The sequence below is a fragment of the Prunus mume genome, linkage group LG4, assembly GCF_029339155.1.
Source record: "Prunus mume cultivar Tortuosa linkage group LG4, ASM2933915v1, whole genome shotgun sequence".
Taxonomy (NCBI): Eukaryota; Viridiplantae; Streptophyta; class Magnoliopsida; order Rosales; family Rosaceae; genus Prunus; species Prunus mume.
In genome coordinates, this window is record NC_142701.1 from 20,111,028 (window position 1) to 20,134,566 (window position 23,539).

Consider the following 23,539-nt stretch of genomic DNA (forward strand, 5'->3'; position numbering starts at 1 on the left):
AAGTTTGGTCCGGATCGATCGTCGGGTCGTTCACGATCGCACGATCGGACGATTCTGAAACCCTAGCCCTAGGGTTGGCATTTTCGGAGTATCCAGGACTCCGTTTTAAGATCCGTTAAATCCTACACGATCCTAGGAATACCTAGATCAACATATCTTAAATTGGAGTCAATCCAATGGTCCGAACCTATCGAACCCGGATAACGCATAATAGGCGATATCCGTTCGAGACTCAAACGATATCCAAATTGTTATCCGAGCACACCCACGACCTCGTGACATCAAGGGGATCGCATTAGGACAAAAATGCCTCTCAGCTAATTGCCCACGCGCCGCCATCGCGATGGCGGCGTGGGTGTCCAAAGCGATTACGCATCGCCGAAAAACTTCCAAATCGAGAGCCACCCTTCCAGCTATAGCTACAACTCGACAAGTGGAGCAACTTATTCAACTACAGCAACGTCCAATTCAGACGGCAAGTGGCGGAATTTCAACCCGAAATTCGGCCAAAACCTATATTTCAAAATCGGAATCCTAGACGAGAAATCAATCCAATCCTACCAATCAGGCAGCTAGAGCTCGCAAAATAGGTGAGGAACCATACCTGTTTCACCGGATTGGGCGGCGGAGGCGGCGGCACAACGACGGAAAAACCCGCATTGAAACCGCCGGCAATTCTCGAGCTTCCGTAGGGAGAAGGTGGGTCATGACCGGGCGTCGAGATGAAGCAACGAGACCGATACCAGCCATTCGTGGCGGAGCTAAGAGAATCGAGAGAGAGAATCGGAGTTGGGGAGAGGGAGAGAGACGCGTACCCGGGGAGAGAGAGAGAGAGAGGAAGGAGGGCATTTCTGACTTTTATCAAAAATCTATTTTTCAAATAATTATGATTATGCCACTGAGTTTCATTCGATCGTAACTCTCTCGTTACAACTCCGATTTGAGTCCAATACGTGTCTACGGACTCATTTCAGTACGACCTATGTAATGGTACAACCGAAATTTCCAAATTCCGTTCGAATAAGAAAATGACCAAAATACTCCTATCCCAAGGGTAAATTCGTAATTTCACTCAAATTAATTAAAATATGGATTAAATTTGGAGTCGGGGTGTTACATTGAGATGATGAAAAAGTATACTTGGATCGCAAGATTTGGTGGGCGAAATCACCGGAACGAACTCCAAGAAATTTTGAGAAAAATTGGCTAAACTTTTCGAGACCGGTCCGGTTTATTTAGGGTTTAGGGTGGCGGAGGGGTAAGGCCCGATGGGGACGTTGGGCCGGTTTATTTAGGACCGGTCTTATCGTCGACGGCGGCCGGAGGTGGCGACGGTGGCCCAAAACCTGCTACATGAACATGGGTGTCTAGTCGCATATTGAGAGAGAGAGAGTTCCAACTTTTAAAAAGCGAACTTGAAATATTTACGGTTTTACAACTGGGCTTCTTCTGATCGTAATTTTTTCGTTACAACTCCGATTTGAGCTAAGTACGTGTCTAAAGACTCATCTCGACATGGTCTACGCAACGGCACTACCAAAATCCCCAAATTCTTTACTGAAAAAAGAGTCAATTTTTAACCCATTAAAATATTCCTGGAGTAAAATTGTCTTTTATTTGAATATTCTAATAATTAAATATTAATTTAGGATAGGTTATTACATTAATACTTTCAAGGGCTAAGCTCTGAGTGACCGCTTAATTAATCACAAACGATTACATAAAAAATTAATGTAGTTGGCCAATGCATAATTACAAATTAAGGAGGAATGAAATTCAATATGATTTAAGGAGCCATTGCAATATTAATTTTGCATGCAATTATTGGTTCACGCGTACAAGTAAAATATAGTTGCTCATAGTGGCGGTTCCAGGAATTTTCATTCTGGAGGTCCCTGATCATCATCATCATCATCATCATCTTCCACTGGGATCCCTGATCTCAGAGAAGATGGTGGCGGATATGCATTTAATGGATTCATCGGTCACACAACTTTGCTCACCACTACTAGTGTTACTTTCAACGCAGTTGTGATGAAGCTGCAATGCAAACTCAAGCCCCCTCACAACATCATTCATCGATGGTCGTTCGATGCCATTATCATGCATGCAACTCATTGAAATCTCAACAAACTTATTCAAGGCCTCAGTTTCAATCATCTTACCACCCCTTTTAATGCTTGGGTCAATAATTTGATCCAGTTTCCCATCACGGTAACATCTCTTGGCCCACTGAGCCAAGTTGATTTGCCCCAGCTCCACTGTATCTGTATGCATCACGGCTGGCCTACCACACAACACCTCACACAACACTACCCCAAATGAATACACATCTGACTTCTCAGTCAGCCGTTGTAGTCGGTAATATTCAGGGTCCAGATACCCGAAACTTCCTTTTACCACCGTGCTGATGTGAGTCTTGGACGTGTCGGCGGTGCCCATTTTTGACAACCCAAAATCAGAAACCTTGGCCACCCATTTCTCGTCCAACAAGATGTTGGTGCTCTTCACGTCACGGTGGATGATGGTGCCCTTGGCCCCACTGTGAAGGTATTGCAGCCCTCTCGCCGCACCTATACAAATATGAAGCCGTTGTTCCCAAGAAAGAAGAGGAGGCGGAGGTAGGTTATCTTTGTGGTGGTAGAGATGGTCAGCTAGAGTCCCCCGTGCCATATAGTCATACACCAAAATCATTTCACCATTATCACTTGAATATCCGATGAGAGAAACCAAATGGCGATGGCGAAGCTGCGAGAGCATCTCAATCTCCGTCTTGAACTCGTGTGCCCCCTGTGATGACTCGGGTTTCAGCCGTTTGATTGCAACCGGAGTGACCCCGCCATCAATACATCCTTTGTACACGTTTCCGAACCCTCCAACTCCAATAATAAAACCACTGTTAAAGTTTTGGGTGGCGGCCTTGATCTCTGCCAGTGAAAAGTAACGACACGAATAAGGCGGTAAAGAATTGGCACTCGAGGACTTGGCTTTCCTCCAATTTCGCCTGAAAAACAAGAATGCACCTACGAGGGCAGAAATCAGGACAACCATGCCGGAAACTGCACCAGCAACAATGACATGCATATGCGTCAGTTTTGGTCGAGGTACGTGGTGACGTGGGTCTGGGTTGGATCCCGGGCGGGGTCCGGCGAGATTTCCTCTTGAGTTATTCAGTTTGAAGATTTCAAGCCCATTCAATATTGCGCTGTTGGATGGGCCATACATAGCGATAGAAAGATTTGTCTTCTTCTGGCTGCTTCCAGAGCTATCCATGGACACAACGTAGTCTCTTGACAATGGAATTCCAGGTCCACCATTCCATGCCAATATGTTGGCCTGTTCTTCAGCTCTGTGGTCGGCTATGTAAATTTCAAACGATCTAAAATGTTCGACCTGTAGGAGCTCACAAAAATGCATCCTAACTAGGTAAGCAAACTCGGAGTCTACAGGGAATTCCCAGCTGAGACTGTAGTTTAAGGTTGAGTCCGCGCTCATTATTGACCGGCCAGTTTGGTAAACTTGTGTTGGCGCTGTGTAGGTTGCTATTCTGGAAAAAAAGAGTGTAATATTGGCATGTTCTATGCTGCTAAAAAGTAAACTTGAAGCTTTCAAATAATTTTGCTCCTTTTCCAAGCCATCCCAATTGCGGTACATGCCACTGTCGTTTTGAGTGGAGGAGAGTGGGATTCCACCGACGTTCATTCGATAGACCGTTTCCAGAGCAGTGCTGTTTCCGACACGAAACTCCTTTCCTCCGCCGTTGCCTACATAACTAATTACCCCATTGGGTGCAGTGTAGTAGAGATTGGTAGGCATGGATACGATCTCAATTCCGTTGATAAAAGCGTACGCATCTAGGCTTGATTGGCTTGGAGTAAATGTGATGTTGAGGAGCTTTTTTCCATCAACGTTCAAACAGAACTCTCTGCGCAGAGTCTCCTCGCCATAAGCATCTGCGGTGACTGAAGCATTGAAGTCGTGGAGAAAGGTATAGCCACCGGCTGCGACCGAGAAAAGCGCTTTAGAGCGGCCCAAGTCAGGGCCATATGAAACTGGGTTGAAGTACAAGCGGATGAACTTATGGCCGTCCGTAGCAAGGGAAAACCTGTAAGTAAATGCAGAACGAGAAAGCCGAGCCCAGGTGTAAGGCATTTTGGTGACGGTGGAGGACGGTGGAGCTTCTCTTACGACGGATGCTTGACCAGACAGGTGATCTTCTAAGGGGGAATATTTTGAATACACATCTCCAATCCAATATCGCTGCTCAAGCGAATTCAATTGGGGGCCGGTATAGCCGCATGCAACGGTGATCAAATCGGTCGGAACGTTGACAGATGAGCTGTCGTCATCTTGGGCCACCACTAGGGTGACGATCATGTGTAGAAACAGAGATAATAGGTAAAGAGGTTTTAAGGCTGCACAAAGGTGTTTGCTTCTTGTGACGTTCTTCATGATAATTGAATGGGAAATGGGAAAGCTGTTTGATTGCTCGGGTTCTTGCTCTGTTTCTCACTTGATCATTTTCTCAATCAACCCTCTGAATCATTCAAAGTTATATGTCTAAATTAATAGTTATGTGATGTCCCACAGCTTGTCCTGATTAAATTCAGTGTCTGACAATGGGGTTCATTTTCAAAAAGGAAAATGACACCCTTGGAAAATGTCTCCTTCCCGGAACTTGTCTCTCTTTGATTTTATCATGTTAGTATAATTGGGGTGAGAAATTAATTATTTGCATAAGTTATGTACTCGTGGGTAATACATAAGAAGTTTATTCTTTTCTGTTAATTTAGTCAGCATTCTATGTAATTAATTGCTTAATTTCCCATTACTTTCTCATGTTATTAAATAGAAAATTGCACGTTGAATTTTTAGAGTTTTGTCTAAGTACTCGGTCAATATCCCCTCTTTTCTTAGAGTAGACGGAGTAGAATTGAGGAATTTTTTTTTTGGGGTCAAGTCAAGACTTTAGGAATTAATTAGTCCTGCAAGCAATTGGCAAAAGTCCTTAGTCAATACTTAATGTTATTGGTGGAAAATCTCATGTCGATAACGACATTTTAAACAATCATAGATCATTGACCAAAAAAAACAATCATAGATCAGCTTCGGTGGAGTAATTTGACGGGGTCTAAGACGACTATGCAGAATTTGTACAGAGATTAACTAGAGAGATAGTGAAAGAAAAATAAAGGCAAATATAACCGACCCCTCACAACAAGCTGCTAGTCTCTATACAATCATCGTCATTCCATCCCAATCTCTATTTTATTTCTTTAACGCAGATTTTCACAAAGTTCAAATTAGGATTACTTTCTCTCGTTAGGTTTGCTGTGAAGTAATCAACTTACCTATTTCAGAGGTATATAGCAACTTACCTACAGCTACAGTGAAGGTATGTAAGGAAAAGCTTTATTTTTCTTGTTTGTTGTTTGTAGGTCAAATTTGATTGTGTTTTTCTTTTTCTTTTTTTTCTTCCTGTTTATTGGTATTGGTTGATGTACATGTACCTTAGGTATAGAAAAGGTTTATCTTGTAAGATGTTAACTTGCTGTTATAGTGAAAAAGATTATGAACCAAACTATAAGTCTATAGGACATGTGTAGAATGTCAATAAAAAAGTCAGTCAACTTAGTCCCCGAATTAGTTGAAATCACCAATTTAACCATTGCGGTTAATTTTTTAGAATTTCATCCATTTTTTTGTCCAAAAAGTCATATGGATAACATGTGACTTACTATTTGATTTATTATTATAATAAAAAACTAAAATAGTAGAAAATAAAAAAAAAGACCAAAAAAAACGTATCTCTCTCTCCCCTTCTCTTCCCTTCGCGGAGGATTTGGATCTCGCGGCAGATCTGGTTCCTATACCTGCATCAAAAAGTTCTCAGTAAGTTACTTGTTGAGTTATGAGTATCAAATGCATATCATTTATAACCCCATATCCATTTTGTTGTAATCGTCGTCCGCCATTGTTGATTGGTGAAGAAGCTTTTCCTATGCGCCGCCATTGTTGATTGGTGAAGAAGCCTTTCCTATGTGCCGTCATTGTTATTCTGTTTTTCTTTTCGCTTGATTTATTTATTATTTATCTGAAAGGCATGTGCTGCAAACTGACAACAAATTGTGAAATTATGTCAAACGCTTTATTGCTTCTGACCATCGGGCTGAGGTAATATCGATAAAAGTGAACCCTAATTTGAAATAAATTCAACTCTGCATTGAAAAATCAATAAATCAGCAAAGATTGGATTGAGAAGAGCATGATTGTTGGGATGCGTCTGCTGTATTTGCCGTTTATATTCAATTGCACACATTGTAAAGTTCCCATTACTTTCTGCTGATTGAATCAACGACTTGCATGTTACTTTTTTGGCAGTAATTTTCTATCTACATGATATCGATGAGTCAACCTAATTGTTTTTGACAAGTACTAGTTAATTATTTAATTTTCTTTAATCTTTTGGGTACGTAGGCAGTGGACTAGGGCAATGACGAGGAGAATGGGAAGATTAAGCCAAGTGACCAATAGCACCGCAGCATCAACACTTGCCCTCGATCAATTATCAAGAAGAAGCTAAGCTTGCTTTTCAAAATCGAATTGGATAAGACAGCTAAAGCCAAAAGCGACACTTGGTACGTGCAAGTCTATAATCTCAGGTTTAATTTAAAATGAAACAAGCATCCTCTACCCTCCCTATTGACAGACATTAATTTATAAATTATTCAATGGGTTGGTCCATCCACTATTATCCCTTCCTTGGATCGTTTTACACGATATATGTTGAAGAACAATCAGTATAAACTAAATAACAGAATAATAAACATATCGAAATATGCTTTATATTATATATAATCAAATCAATACAACAGTAGAATAAATTACCGAATATTGACTTGGATTGATGATAGAGTATTGGTTTGAACGAATTGTCAATATATATGGGCCTAGTGAAGGCAAAATTGGGACTCATCATGATTTGGGCTTGGATATATATATATATATATATATATATATAACTGTTAATATAAACGTTGGCTGAAGAGGTGCTTATGAACCATGGAAGGAAACAACTCCCTTCCAATGTGGGACTAAATGCAAGTGTATTTTTCCTATACGAACTCTAACAATACCCCACATTTGTATAAGAAAATTATAACGTGCACATTTGAGAGAAAACTTAGATATAACACACATCAAAAGAGGTGTCTTTTGGACTTGAACCTATCCTAGTGAATACTTATCGGATTTACTAGGTGACGCAGTGAATATAGAATCTTGAACTATTCACCTATTGTAGTAAACCAAGACAACAAGTATCACATATGTTGCATCTTAACATACCACTTATTCATACGTTTGTGTTCATTTTGGTCCTGAACAAATCCTGGATTCATAGGAGCTTTAGAGAATTTAGCCATCTCATTCTCATAAATGCGACCCCACATTTACTCCTACATAGGTAATGTTGACTAGGAGTAGTCTGCTCTATTACTCTTGATTTCAAGAAATCAACATCATTAAACTTTCGTACCCTAATAGACTTCTTACAAACAACACACTTCCTTCCATCAAAGGAATGAGATATAAGTGTGTTAGCTCATTTGAATCATGCCTAACCAGTTTGCCTATTGAACCTAGACCATTGGATCTATAATATGCTAAGTTAGGTTTCCATTAGGCCAATCCATTTATTGAATTGGCTTTAATCCCATTCCCCTCGATGTTTGTTTAATTTGCTCTCTTGACAAGCCTTTTGTAAGAGGATCCGCAAGATTTTGTTTTGACCTTATATAGTCAATGAAAATTATTCCATTTGAGAGCAACTGCTTGATTGTATTATGCCTTCGTCTAATATGTCTAGACATTTATTTTTAGCTCTTGCTTGAGCAGCCATACAATCACAATGTATACAAACAGCCGTCGCAGGCTTAGGCCAAATAGGAATATCCTCCAAAAAATTTCTTAGCCACTCAGCTTCTTTATCGGCCTTATCTAAAGCTACAAATTCTGATTCCATTGTTGATCAAGCTTAGGGGGGTTGTTGAAGAAGAAACCAAGAAAAACACATGCAGAAGAATCCGACAGAGAAATCAGAAAGAGATGCAGAAATTGACCATGGAAAGAAGAAGTAAAGTAATGATGGCCTTTATTTTGGTAATTCTTGTTTTGTGGAATAAATGATCAAAAGCAATGATAAATTGAAGGAAGAATTTTACTATTATCACCTCAAATTTAGGCCATTGTGGTAAAGTGGAATCTCGAGCCTCTACATTTAGCATCCGTGCATTTACACACATTTAAAAGGATGTTAATCGCTTAGTGAGGGGCAGCGGAATTGGTGGGTAGTATAGGGTCTGGGTTGGGGAGGAAGGTGGTTGCCACTTGATGAGAGTTTTATGTTTTATTTTTTTACTTTAAAGGTATTAAATCAGTTTTTCCTTCACCCTCAGTTTTTTCTCACCATAATTGTAATATACTAAAACTCCACCATAATTGTTTGTCTTCGATTATTATTTTTTGAACTAAAATTGTTCGAACAATATTATTGTGTGATGTATTTTTCTTACAAATGTTTTACTCATTTGTTTTTAGAAGTCATAATATAAGAAAACTAAACCTAATTGGCTTCGAGTTTTATGATGCGATGGTTTTTGCTGTGACCCATATACTATGAAAAAAGAAAAAGAACCCACATCATATGCCCAAGAAGACATTGATATATAAAGTTAGGAAGGAATGGACAGAATTTGTGAGCCTTCACATGGAGTAGATATTTTGTGTTATAATGTACATATTTTTGTTGTAATTAGTGAACAATCAATGATTGAAGAGATGTATATACGTATGAATGACTAACCCTTGAACACGACAGTAATTCCCTAAACCGACATCTCATGATAGTGACAACGACACAATTATGTCATAAACTGTCGTCTTCTGAACGTTGAAAACAAAAAATCAACAGTAAATCAACAAAATGACATGTAATACGTAAAAACACGACAATTTATATAGAAAACTGACGTCTACCATATAATTTTTAAGGAAAGCAATAATCCACCTTAATTAACATACAACAATGGTGGCGGATACCTTCAGACGTCTTAACAGACTACGACGACGATAAGTGACGTTGTTATTTACCCACTTATAGATGTCTTAAAGGACTATGACGGCAAGAAATACATAAAAAATGATGTTATAACTTTAAACAACCTGGGTATTTACCGACTTATAGACATCTTAATTGACTACAACGACAATAAATACATAAGAAATGACGTTGTCACTTTTAAGCAATGTCCTTTTTTACCCACTTATACACGTCTTAAGGGACTAGGACGACGATAGATAGATAAATGACGCCGCTGTAAAGACATGCAACGACGTTTACCACTCAATAACCGATGTGGTTTGATGTTGTATATAAGCCATCTCGCTCTCTGAATCTCTTGTCGACGCATGCATCAGAAATGCAGGAGTAAACCTATGAGCAACCGCCACGTGTCATTTCTCATTAGTATGATTTTTTTATTGTATTTAATTCTTAATATTCATAATAAATTATATAAAAAATCTGAAAAACAAATCGACAACTACTATGCACTCATTGAGAGATTGTCTTCCCCCTAAAGCTTTGAAAAATGTCATTTTAGTTATAAAAATTACAAATGACAACCAAAACTCAAAATTGTTTATAGATAAAGCACAATAGTACTTCAAATCTAAAATTTGAATATGTTGGTGATGAATAATATATTTCTGAGAGCAATTGCAGCCTGATCGTTCTCGACCCGATAGGATTCATTTTGCAATTGTTAGGAGTGGACAGTACAACTCCTTTTTAGTTTCTTTCCACAAGATTTGGATCTATGATCTAACTATCCATCGTTAGGATCGCTGGGATATTATCCCATTGAATAACTATTAGATCTAGATGCAATAAATGCGAATTTGTGTCAAATAATTAAACAAAAGTGGCTGTAATCTGTTGGTTGTGCTGTGCCTATCATGATTGGGAGAGGAGGTCTAGTGCCAAATGTTTGAATGAAGTGGGAAAGCTGCATAGTGTCAATGCAAAGAAATTGCCTGGATGCTATACACAAGTTTATTGCTTTCTGTCAACCCAGTTAACTTTTTGTCTGATTACGTGGTTTAGTTCCCATTACTTTCTGATGACTAAATCAAAGACTTTCATTGCATGTTAAATATTTGGCACTAATCTAAATGAAAGATTTTCCATAAATAGAAGATAGTAGACTTTGACTATCACTAGTTATTTTCTTTTGTATAGGGTAGGCTGTAGACAAAGTGTCAATACTGTTTTGTGGAGTCTCTTTCTTTGTGGTTCTTGTATCTTGCATCGACTGGGCTGAGGGATCTGGGCAAGTTTGTTGTTTTGTGTTAATTTAGTCATCATTTACTTGGAAATTTGCTCATTGTTTTCTGATGTTTGAATCAAAGACTTGCATGTCAAATTTGAGCAGTTGTCTAAGCACCCACTTTGCTTAATTCCTTTTAGGGTAGACGCAGTGGACTTGAGGAGTTAGTTAATCCTTAGTTATATTACTTACTGGTATAAATGAACCGAAAAAATATATGTCATAGTTGATCATGATTGAAAGATTTTTTCTTCAAAATTTGTAAGTTCTTGTTCTAACTACCATTTCTTTTCTTCTTCTTTTTTTTCGGGGGTCAAATTCTAACTACCATTCTTAGGCGGGAGTTATGAATTTGTAAGGGAGTACGTCTTTCGCGTGTTTGGATTCTTACAGGGGTTTCGAATCTGGAATTTTTTTTTGTGTCAAGTGACTCTCAGCTCTCTCTATCCATGAAGACCACAAATCATCCACATCCACATTACCAACATCCCCCGGAGAGTAGTTGACGAGGGTGGTAGACTGACTATACATAATTTGTGTAGAGATTAACTAGAGATGTGAAAGAAAATTAAACATAACAAATAAAAATCTCCAACAATTGGGTTTCGATAGGGTAATTACCTTTGCTTTGCATGTAATTTGGCAAGTGTTAAAGACAATTGAAGTTTAGGGATGCCAATTATTTTCCTAATAAAATTTTGTTTTCTGTAATTTTTCTTGATTTTCCAAGGTTTTTCATTTTCTTTGAATTGAAAAGTATAAAATGATGTTGATATAAATACCCTTCTTATTTCGTTTGATTTGAACCTTATTTTCTTAATTAAAACCGGGCTTGGGATCTTGGAGTTGGAGGGTGGATCTTCTTCTCCTTGCCGTTCTTATAAGGCAGCCATCCTGATAAGATAGAGACTTGAGTTAGTTAGTTGACAGACAGTGGAATGGCTGACTCGTTTGATATTTTCCATGATTTCAGCGAAATGGCACAAAAGGCTTCCAGAATGCAACCAGGAAAAAAGATTTAGAGAGAAAAAAAAAATAGTAAATTTGGCTTACACCCTTCAAATTCAATTTGCCGTACCTAAAACCCTTCATTTTTTGTTCCTATAAATAATACCCAATTTGTATAAGTAAAAACCCATGACTAGGATCCAACTCAGCAAGTTACCTAATTAAGCATGAGTGCTGCTATTTCCACCCACCTGTCCTATTTTCCCACCCACTTTATATTTAAACTTTTAAAGAAAAATTTAACCCTATTGTAAAATGACTTAAAAGGACTTAAGGAAAAAGAAAGAGGAAAAAAAAAAAAAAAGGCAGACTTCTCAGTTCTCAAGTAACCCTATCGTTTGACAGAGAGAAAAAAAACACAAGAATACGACTCCTTGCTCATGAGAAGGCGAAGAAGGCGAGTACTGTTGTTTTTCCCTTATCTGTTTGGCTTTGTACTCTTTGACATTCTCATGTCTTAAGAATGAGCGTTTTATATTTTTTTATTGCAAAGTTCAATAGATTTCTGGTCCTTGGATAACTCTGGAAAAAAAGTTTATTTACAATAGTAGAAAGCTAAGAGCATAAATGTGATTATATTCACAGAATCCATATTTACAAAAATAAAAATAAAAATTACAGCAAAAAACTGTTTTAATTCAGTAAACATGAGAGATAGAGACAGAGATGGAGTGTGAGAGATGGAAAATAAGATAGAGAAAAATAAGAGAGATGTGTCGTCAGAGAGAGAGAAAAGACATGAGCAGAGAGAATAAAGGAGAGAGGAAATGAGGTAATAATTATAAGGGTATTTTAGGAATATTGGTGGGTGTAAAAATAGGATTGTGTTTTTTTAAAATTTATGTGGCGGGTGAGAAGATAAGGTGGGTGGGAAAATAAGACAGGTGGGTGGAAATAGGAGCACTCTTAAGCATAAAATCTGATTTATTGTACTTTTCAGATTCCAAATATACCCCCAACTAAGCCATTATTGCATTTTGTATATTAATGTAGGAATCAATATGGAAATAGTTTTTAATTGGATTGTATATAATGATAGATGTTGAATTTGGAAAGATCTCTAAATGGTTGTAATGGATGTAGGAATTAATTTTGAAATATTTTTAAAAAAATTTAACAATAAATTCAAATTTGGGTAATCGGTTTGTTTAATAAAATGTTTATGTTATTTTCTTTTTATGAATTATACATGACTAATAATCCACTTTATAATTGTTTATGAATAAAACTGTACATACTAATTATGTTGAAAAAATAATGTACCTATTTCTTGTTTGTTTTATGAAAAATATAATTTACCTAGTATGAAAAATAATGTACCTATACACATTTACAGGTATATTGTAAAATAATTTACCTATGGGTAAATAATGTACCTATTTTTTATATAAATTATTGTGTACCTATTTTTAATTATGAATAATATACGCAATTACAAAGTAACTGACTTTGTTTTTTTTTTTTTTGTGGTAAATAATATACCTATATTTTATATGTATATATTTATATTATATTTTTCATAGGTACATTATTGGATATGTAATTTACAGAATTTTTTGTTTGTTTGCAATTTTAGGGGGCGAGATGTGAGAGGGAATGACAACTAAAAGAAATGGGGTGATTGATATGCTATTAATAGGGAGTATATTAATTACAATTATGGCAGTTAATGAAATGCTTGAAATAAATTATAAATAAAATATGAAGTTTAGTGGCAACGATGTAAAAACATAGAAATACTATGACCTCTTATATCATACTAGTCATTTAAATTTGAAATTGGGTTTTACACATAGATTTATAGAGTAATGGGTATGTGTCTAGGAAATAGAAAATGTAGGGATCTATATTGGACAAGCCAAAACAAAAACAAAAAAGCAGGAATGGATTAAAAAAATGTTTCAAATAACGTGAGTCACTGCACGTAATTTCTTAATTTGCATTCAATATTATTGGTTTCAAATACTACTACATTTTTTGGGTAATTCAAAAATGTTGTCCATTATCTCCCATTTGGATCATTGATCTCAGAAAAGATCGTCTCAGATATACATTGAATGGATTCATTTGTAGCGCAACCAGGCTCAGCACTTCTAATTTCTGCAGCACTAGCATTGTTGAAGGCAACCTCATTGCTCCTTTCAAAGCAGTTGCGATGGAGCTGAAATGCAAGCTCAAGTCCCTTCACAACATCATTCATTGACGGTCGTTCGATGCCACTGTCATTCATGCAACTCATAGCAATCTCAACGTACTTATTCAGAGACTGGATTTCAATCTCACCCCTAATGCTTGGATCAATAATTTGATCAAGTTCCCCGTCGCGATGATAGCTCTTGGCCCACTCAGCCAAATTTATTTGCCTCAGCTCCACATTATGCATCACAGCCGGCCTTGCACACAGTACCTCACACAACACTACACCAAATGAATACACGTCTGACTTCACAGTTACCCGTTGATGTTTGTAGTATTCGGGGTACAAATACCCGAAGCTGCCCTTCACCTTTGTGCTAATGTGGTTCTTGGACGTGCTGGTTATGCTCATTTTTGACAATCCAAAGTCTGAAATTTTGGCCACCTATTTATCATTCAATAAAATGTTTGTGCTCTTCACGTCACGGTGGATGATGGTGCCCTTGGCTTCGCTGTGAAGGTAGCGCAACCCTTTTGCAGCGCCGATACAAATCTGGAGACGTTGATCCCAAGAAAGAGGGGGGTTGTCAGTGTGGTAGAGATGACTGGCGAGGGTCCCACGTGACATGTAATCGTACACCAAGACCATCTCATTGCCATCCTTACAATATCCGATGAGAGACACCAAATGGCGGTGGCGGAACTGAGAGAGCAGCTCGATTTCCGTCTTGAACTCGTGGGCGCCTTGTGATGACTCAGATTTTAGCCGTTTGATTGCAACGAGAGTGACCCCATCATCAATGCATCCTTTGTACACGTTACCAAACCCTCCAACTTCAATAATAAAACTGTCATCGAAGTTTTGAGTGGCGGCTTTGATCTCAGCCAGTGTAAAGTAACGACACAAATAAGACGGTCCATATGTTCTGTGGGTTGCCGGAAAAGAAAATAGACCAAACTTCATTCCCTGGTTGGAGCTCGAGTTCTTGTTTTTTATTCCTCGCCTGAACACCAAGAAAAACCCGAGAACAGAGCGTAAAACAAGCATGCCGGAAACTAGACCAGCAATGATAGCAATTAGAGAAGTTGAACTCTTATTCGAAAATTTACGGCTTTGCGGTGGAGCTATCACTCGTGGGGTTATTAGAAGATGTGGGTCGGGATTGGGTCCGGCAAGATTCCGATTTGTGTCACTGAGTTTGAAGATCTCGAGCCCATTCAAGATTGCATCGTTGAACTTGGTCGTTCGCTTGCAATGCAAGAAAGAGACAACTTTCTTCTGGCTTCCAGGGCCTGCAGGCATGAACACAACGTAGTCCTTGTAAATTGGTCTCCCATTTCCACCACTCCACGCGATTATGTCCCAGGCTTCTTCAGCTGTTTGATTGGCGATGAAGATCTGAAACTGTGGGTCACGGTAATCGGTAATTGTTAGAAATTATTTATGTTATTTGTAATTCAATAAACGTTGGTTCCTGTGTTTTAGGAAATCAGTTGTGGTTTACCTATTCAATAGGAGTGTTCTAGTTGTGGGATAAGTCTGTTAGTATTGGTAGTAGTCAGGGACGGACCCAGTAATATGAACTCGTAGGGTCATAGTGTAAAAATTCAAATTTTTTAAAGATTAAAATAACATTGAAAATGAAACAATAGTACATTCATTCATAATTCATGTTAAAAACAACATTACAAATTACAATTGGCCACGACGAGGTTTCATATTTTGAAAACGTAGCATTATAGCTTCATTTTCAATACAATCAAAAACATGCCAAACAAATAAGCAACTCAGTGTTTACCTCATTAAAACGAGCATCTAACTCCGTAAGTTGCTCATCAATGACATAAATAAAGAGCTTCACACAATAATGATGACGAAAACGGTTCACTGATCATGTAGGCGAAAACGGTACATCAATCAAAGCCCTAGAACTAAAGTAATGAACTTCAGAAGATTTTGAAGAAATTTTCTACTTGGAGCTGCAGAACCATTCGAAGGAGAAGGAGAAGAAGAACGACCCCCCCCAAAGCAGACTCTTAAGGAGTTATCCACCGCTTCTCACATTGTTTTATTGTTTTTGAAGCGGCCCAATCACAAAGCACCACATGTTTACTTGTTTTTTCCTTTATTTATTCATTTATACAAACTTGTTAACTTGTCCTTAACTCAAGAGCGAAGATTGGTTGAGCAAGTTATAAGTAAGCAACGGGATTATAACAAGAACATGAAAGCAGCTTAGCAGAAGGAGGTATTTGGTTGGTACTTGGTAGTGCATCTTAGGAGTCGTTATTGATCAGTTATTTATTTCAAGCAGGTAGATTGCTACTTGGCTGGCAATGTTGGTGGTAATTTTCAACAGGTAGATCCCTTTGGTTTTCACTCATTGTTAGGTCGTTTAAAGAAATTTTATGTAATCAAAGGGTCTGTTATCACTACAATCTGTTATATATATTTTTTTCAAAGGCCTGGACCAAAATGACGTTGTTTTGGCCAGGTCTTTTAAAAAAAAATTCGGTGCTGCTGGTCCAAAACAACGCCGTTTTGGTGCCAGTGCATTAAAAAAAAATTTCGCTGGGTTCAAAACGACGCCGTTTTGGATCCAGCAGTTTAAAAAAAAAAAACAGACCTGCAATGAGTGAAGCACTAAGGTGAAGCGTGCACAGCTTCAAGCACTTCAAAGAGATTTTGAAACTCTTCACATGAAACTAGAAGATTCTGTTGATGAATACTTCTCAAAGGCGATGGCAATTGCAAGTAAGATGCGGCTTCATGGTGACAAGATGGATGATGTCACAATCCTTGAAAATTTTTTGCGTTCAATGTCGCCAAAGTTTAACTATGTTGTTTGTGCAATTGAGGAAGCAAATGACATTGAAACAATGTCAATTGATGAACTCCATAGTTCACTGTTGGTGCATGAGCAGAAATTTAAAAGTCAGGATACTACAACAGAGGAAAAAGCTTTGAAAAGCTCCACCAACAATGAATCCTCATCATGGAGAGGTTCCGGTCGTGGTCGAGGTAGAGGCCGTAGAAGAGGAAGAAATTGGATGACAAGGGTGAGAAGTGTGTATTTCTTGGGGTCAGTGACCACTCAAAGGCCTATAAGTTGATAAATCCTGTCACAAAGAAGATCATCATCAGTCGAGATGTGGTGTTTGATGAAGAAAATGCGTGGAATTGGACTGAAAATGGCACAGTACACAAGCAAATTCCTGTAAGCTTTGATGAAGAAAATGACGCTTCAGGGATTGCAGAGCCACTACAATCCTCTAACATTCCAGCCACTGAACTAAATGAGGTGCAATCATCTAGTCCACGACCATCACGCACAAGGAAAAGGCCTGCATGGATGCAAGATTATGAGGTCAGTGGAATTAATTGTGATTCTGAAGAAGAACTCAATCATTATGCCTTATTTTCAGATTGTGATCCCGTGTCATTCCAAGATGCTGTCCAAGAATCAAAATGGCAGAAAGCCATGGCTGAGGAGATCAAAGCAATTGAGAAAAATAAAACGTGGGAATTGACAGATCTTCCCAAGGGACAGAAAACCATTGGTGTCAAGTGGGTCTACAAGATGAAGTTCAATGAAAATGGAGAAGTTGATAAGTACAAAGCACGCCTAGTTGCAAAAGGCTACAAGCAAGAGTATGGTGTTGATTACAAAGATGTCTTTGCTCCAGTTGTGTGAGACTTGATACCATTCGTTTGGTTCTTTCACTTGCTGCACAGAATTCTTGGCCCATCTTTCAGTTAGATGTGAAGTCCGCCTTCCTTCATGGCGATCTGCATGAGTAGGTATATGTAGACCAACCCCCTGGTTATGTGAAGCAAGGGCATGAAAATAAGGTATATAAGTTAAAAAAAGGCATTATATGGACTGAAACAAGCACCCCGAGCTTGGTACAGTCGTATAGATGCTTATTTTTTGAGGAAAGGTTTTCAAAAATGCCCATATGAGCATACACTGTTCATAAAAATTGGAAATGAGGGGAAGATACTCATTGTATGCTTATATGTAGATGATTTGATCTACACAGGAAACCATGAGGCCATGTTTGATGATTTTAAGCATTCTATGATGAATGAATTTGACATGTCAGATTTAGGACTGATGCATTACTTTCTTGGCATTGAAGTGGTACAATCTGTTGGTGGTATTTTTATTTCACAGAAAAAATATGTCCAGAGTATTTTGGACAGGTTTGAAATGCAGAATTGCAACTCAGTTGGTAATCCAACTGAACTGGGATTGAAGCTGACTAAGAATCCCGGAGGAAAGAAAGTTGATGGTACGCTTTTCAAGCAAATTGTTGGCAACCTCATGTACCTCACAGCAACCAGACCTGACATAATGCATGCTGTAAGTCTCATTAGTCGGTACATGGAAAGTCCAATGGAGTCTCACCTTATGGCTGCAAAAAGGATATTCAGATATTTGCAAGGGACTAAGGAGTACGGAATTTTCTACAAGAAGGAGAAGATGTCTAATTTGTTGGGTTACACTGATAGTGATTATGCAGGTGATCCAGATGATAGTAAAAGTACATCATGCTATGTGTTTATGATGGGGACAGGAGCAATATCATGGTCTTCCAAGAAGCAGCAAATTGTTACTCTCTCAACCACAGAAGCTGAATTTGTGGCTTCAACTACATGTGCTTGTCAAGCCATATGGTTGAGAAGGTTACTTGAAGAATTATACTTCCAGCAGCAAGGTCCTACTCTTATTTACTGTGACAAATCTCAGCAATCAAAGTTGGGAAGAATCCTGTTCTACATGGAAGAACTAAGCACATCCATGTGAGATTTCATTTTTTGCGTGATCTTTGCAAAGATGGAATCATTGATTTGAATTATTGCAAGAGTGAAGATCAGATTGCAGACATTATGACCAAGCCACTCAAGTTACCCGTGTTTGTGAATTTGAGGAATTTGTTAGGGGTGTGTTCCAGGAAGGATCTTGTTTAATGGTGAAGCAGCAGCAGCAACAACAAAGTTACTTGGAGACTCTTTCTAAACTGAAGTCTGAAGAACGTTCAGTTTAAGGGAGGGTGTTAGAAATTATTTATGTTATTTGTAATTCAATAAACGTTGGTTCCTATGTTTTAGGAAATCAGTTGTGGTTTACCTATTCAATATGAGTGTTCTAGTTGTGGGATAAGTCTGTTAGTATTGGTAGTAGTGGGAGACGTCTGTTAGTATTGGTTGTAGTGGGATGTTTAGTTGTTCATTCCATTATCTGAGTCAGTTATCTTGTACGTGTTATTTAAGCTGTGTTTCAGTCAATCAGAATTTACTTCAATTCAACAAAAAGCTTTCTATCTCAGGTTATTTGAGTTTTCTAAATTTCCAACAGTAATAGCAGGTTCAAACTCACAAAAATGAAGCCTAAGCAGGTAAAAAACTTGGGATGGACATGGAACTCCCAGGTGAGATTATAGCTCTTGTTTATGGTCTTGTTCGAGCCCATTGACCGGCCAGTTTGGTAAAGTTCTTCTGGAGCAGAGTACTCTGCTATTTCAGTAAAGTTGAGTTCGATACTACTGTTTTATGGTAAAACACTAAACTTAGAGCTTAAATCGTCTAAGTACTTGTGCTCTTCTTGCTCGCCATCCCAGTTTCGGTACATACCAGTGTCCTGAATGGAAACCAGTGATCTTCCATCGACGTTGAATCGGTTCGGTACACCATCTCCAGCGCAGTGCCGTTTTCGATCCGAAATGTGTTTTCGTTGCCTATATAATTAAATCCATCTGAATTTTGAGCAGAGTTGTAGTAAAGATTGTTGGGCATGGACACAATTTCAATTCCGTTGATAAAAGCATACGTATGTTGGGTTGCTCTGCTTGGAGTGAAAGCGATGTTCAAGCTCTCATCTGACTCAACATTGAGACAGAACTCTCTGTAAATTGTATCCAACCCAAAAACATCAGCATTGACTGAAGTATTGAAGTCTTCGAGAAGGGTGAAAGGACCTGCTGTGACTGAGAAGAGGGCGTTGGAACGGTCGAAGTCAGGGCCATATGAAACTGGGTTGAAATGCAAACGAACGAACTTTTGGCCGCTGGTGACTGGAAATTCGTACGTAAACTCATAGAGAGAGCCTGGCGGTGCTGTAAAGTAGTTGGTTTACAGGCGAGGAAGAAGGTGCTTGTCTGTATATGGAGGAGCGGCCAGCTGCTTGGTTTTCAATGGGGGAGAACTTTGAGTTGATATCTCCAGTCCAAATTCTGTTATCCTCTGTATTGAGTTGGGCCGAAAAAGCCACATTGAAGGTTGAGTTCGTCGACCGGAGCGTAGATAGGAGAAGTGTCACTGGCTACGTGTACAGTGTTGATGTGCAGAAACAAGGGAAGGAACAAAGGAATGAGAATGGGTTTCGTGGTAATGGACTTATGAAGACGTTTGCTGCCTGCTTGGGTTCTTCATGATCGGAAGAGAAAGACGAGTGAAACCCATTTTCACTCCTCTGTTCCTTCCCCTGTTTCTGCACATCATCACCTTACAGCTGGCCGCTCAAAGTTCTCCCCCATTGAAAACCAAGCAGCTGGCCGCTCCTCCATATACAGACAAGCACCTTCTTCCTCGCCTGTAAACCAACTACTTTACAGCACCGCCGGCTCTCTCTATGAGTTTACGTACGAATTTCCAGTCACCAGCGGCCAAAAGTTCGTCCGTTTGCATTTCAACCCAGTTTCATACTGGTACTCATTATTTTGTAAGCATAAGGAGAGTAAGCTTTGCAAAACTAGGTTTCAGATCTTGGAATTGGAGGGTGATCTTTGAAAGTCCAAAGCTTTTTTGTGTTTAGTTTTTTCTACTGAGAAAGGTTCAGTTGAAGGTGCGTGCGTGGTATGTACGGCTTTGGTTGTCGACGTCATGTCTATTGCATAAGTGAAGGTTTCATTTTATTTTCCGTTAGCAATATCAATCAGTCAAGAATCAAGACTTTGACAAGTATTTGTAGGGTAAGCCGTAGACTTGACGAGTTAATTAGTGTGGTCCTTGGCCACAATGTGACTTGCTTTTGTGTGTGTGTGTGTGTGTCAGAAACAGTGCTGTCATTCCAGAGGGGGCGGTCAAAAAGCCAGATCCAGTAAAAATACAAAGCAACAAACAAGGAAGTCCAAGCCACAATGGGGACAACAAAACAAAATGCAATACAATAGATAGATAAGGAGGGGAAGAAGAAAGACACAACAGCTCTAGTATCACCATGTCCATAGGCCTCCTAGTCAGAATCAGACTAAACATTTGTTGGAGGACACGGAAGACTATCCTTATTCAAGATAATGTGACTTGCTAGATATGCTTGCCTGCCGTTTCTGTAGGGAAATTTATGGGAGAAGATTGTTTAATTAGCATTGTCATATTGGAGATCTTTCCGACTCAAAATCTGGATGATTAATTACTTAAGAGTTTCAGGCTGCAAATTCTGGTTTCCTCAGAAGCTTTGGTACATAAAATTTTAGTTTCATTTCATGTCATTTATATAACTTAATTATGGGCTGTTGCCTTCAACTTCAACGTCTATAACACTGCTTCTGAACGTTGGTCAACATTTACACCGAGTCATTACTCCAATCCAATGGTGTGGCCTTGATGATAAGATAAGACAGAGATTTGAGAGTCAATTTTTTTTTTTTAGTATAAGTGATAGTCTAAACTAGAGAGGAGTGAGATTTCTCACACACACACACACACATACACACAAATGATGCTATTTGGGTTCGAACTTGAGATATTTTGTCTGCAAATCAAAATTCAAGGCTTTTTTTCATATAGAGTCACTAAAAAGTAGGTAGACGGTCCCATTTGATATTTGCATAATTTTAGTGGAAATGACATTAAAAAAATAATAATTAAGAAAGTACTTTTTAAGATTAATTTGTATGTCAATAGAGTCTTGCATAGTAAAAAATAGGCTTGACTTACATACCAACCGACAGGTTCGAACCTAAACCTTGGCGATGTGTGAGAAAACTCCCCTCCTCTTCGAACTTTGTTTTGGTCGTGCCTCTCCTTCCTAACTTTGGCCAAAAAAAGAAGACTATTTTGTGTTGTGATGATATAATAGATGCTTGTTTGTGACTCACAAATTAAGAATGAATGTACCATAATTGCAATTAATTTGCATGCAAATATGGTTTCATTACAAATTGACTTGGGGACATGATTCTATTCCTGCCCAGATATTTTACTTTCGTCTTGTAAAAAAATATTGCTGCTCATCATCTCACCTCATCACCTTCCACTGGGATCTCTGATTTCAGAGAAGATGGTGGCAGATATACACGTAATGGATTCATTGGTCACACAACTTTGCTCACTACTAGTGTTCCTTTCAACGCAGTTGTGATGAAGCTGCAATGCAAACTCAAGCCCCTTCCCAACATCATTCATGGACGGCGGTTCGATCCCATTATTATTCATGCAACTCATTGCAATCTCAACAAACTTATTCAAGCACTCAGTTTCAATTTTCTTCCCACCCCTATTAGAGCAAGTCCAGCGGATAGATGAACCCAAGGCTGGGGGGGAAAAAAAAAAAATTGTTCTAGCGGACAGCCCAGGCCTGGGAGGTGTGGGACCCACCAACTCGGGAAGGCAGCCTTCACCGAGGTCCAAAACGAGGGGCTGACGCCACCGCTGATCTTGCTGATTTATTTTTTTCCTGTTGCCACATGGCGTCGTCTACTGTCCGATCTGATTTTTCCTCCAATCCAACGGCAGCCAATTTTTTTGTAATAAAATACTAGAAAAAATTCAGAAATTTTTTTAAAAATACCCAAAAATTAATGAATTTTTTTCTATAAATACCAGCCAATTTTTTTTAATTTATCTGAAATTTGAAATTGAAAATTTTATCCGATTATGAGATATAAATGGTATTGACACGTAGAAACCCGAAAATCTTATCCGAAAATATTATCCAAATTAATTATTGATGTAAAAAAAGTTGTGAAAAAAATAAAAAAATGAATAGTAATTGCCCTTTGCCATGGCAATGGGTGGAAATGCAAAAATACTATTTGCAAGGGCAATTACTATTCATGTAAATAGTGGTTGCCCTAGCTCCCCCCTTACTATGGATAAGGGCAAATGAGTGGAGTTGCTCTTAAGGCTTGGATAAATAATTTGATCAACTTCCCATCACGGTAATAGCTCCTGGCCCACTAAGCCAAGTTGACCCGCTCCAGCTCCACTATATGCATCACAGTTGGCCTCCCACACAACACCTTGCACAACACTACCCCAAATGAGTACACATTTGATTTCTCAATCAGTCGTTGAAGTCATTAGTATTCTGGGTCCAAATACTCGAAATTGCCTTTCACTAAGGTGCTGATGTGGGTCTTGGATGTGCCGGTGGTGCCCATTTTTGACAACCTGAAATCTGAAACCTTGGCCAGCCATTTCACGTCCAAAAAGATATTGGTGTGTGGGAGCAAAATTTACTCCATAAGCAATAACCTACTACCCATGCATTTTAAACTTGGGGGAGTGAAGAAAATCAAGTAACATGACATCTATTATCCTGAGTCATGGAGAAAAATGAGGAATATGAGAGTTGGAGCCCAAGACTCCACTGCTTATAAAAGGCCAATTAACACAACATCCCAAGGGGAGGAGAAAATTAGGTATAATACTATTCTAAACTCTCCTACGATTATACTTTTATGGTAAAAGGTCACTTTTGGTCTTTGTAGTTTGTTACTTTTACTACTTTGGTCCCTGTATTTTCAATGTGGTCAATTTTGCCTAATTTCAATTTGAAGCAATTCAAGGACAATTCTCAATTTCTATCAAATTTGTTTAATTTCTGTTAGTGGTGAAGGGGCAATTCAGTCAACAAATTATTATTTTCTTTAAAAATAATTTTAAAACATTAAAATCAAATATATAAAAATAAAAAATAAAAGCTAACCCCCTCCCCTCCTAACCCCACCCCTTATTCATCCGTCACCCCAACCTAGCCATCCCATCCCCAGCCAACCTC

At 38.5% G+C, this 23,539-nt stretch overlaps 2 pseudogenes across 1 annotated transcript; both read right to left on the bottom strand.

Moving 5' to 3' along the window:
* Positions 1-1,749: 1,749 nt before the first annotated feature.
* LOC148918092 (receptor-like protein kinase FERONIA pseudogene) lies at positions 1,750-4,537 on the bottom strand (annotated as a pseudogene). The gene has a single exon (XR_016126191.1). The product of XR_016126191.1 is annotated as a receptor-like protein kinase FERONIA pseudogene (transcript).
* An 8,859-nt stretch (positions 4,538-13,396) lies between these two features.
* LOC148918093 (receptor-like protein kinase FERONIA) lies at positions 13,397-21,981 on the bottom strand (annotated as a pseudogene).
* Positions 21,982-23,539: the final 1,558 nt, after the last annotated feature.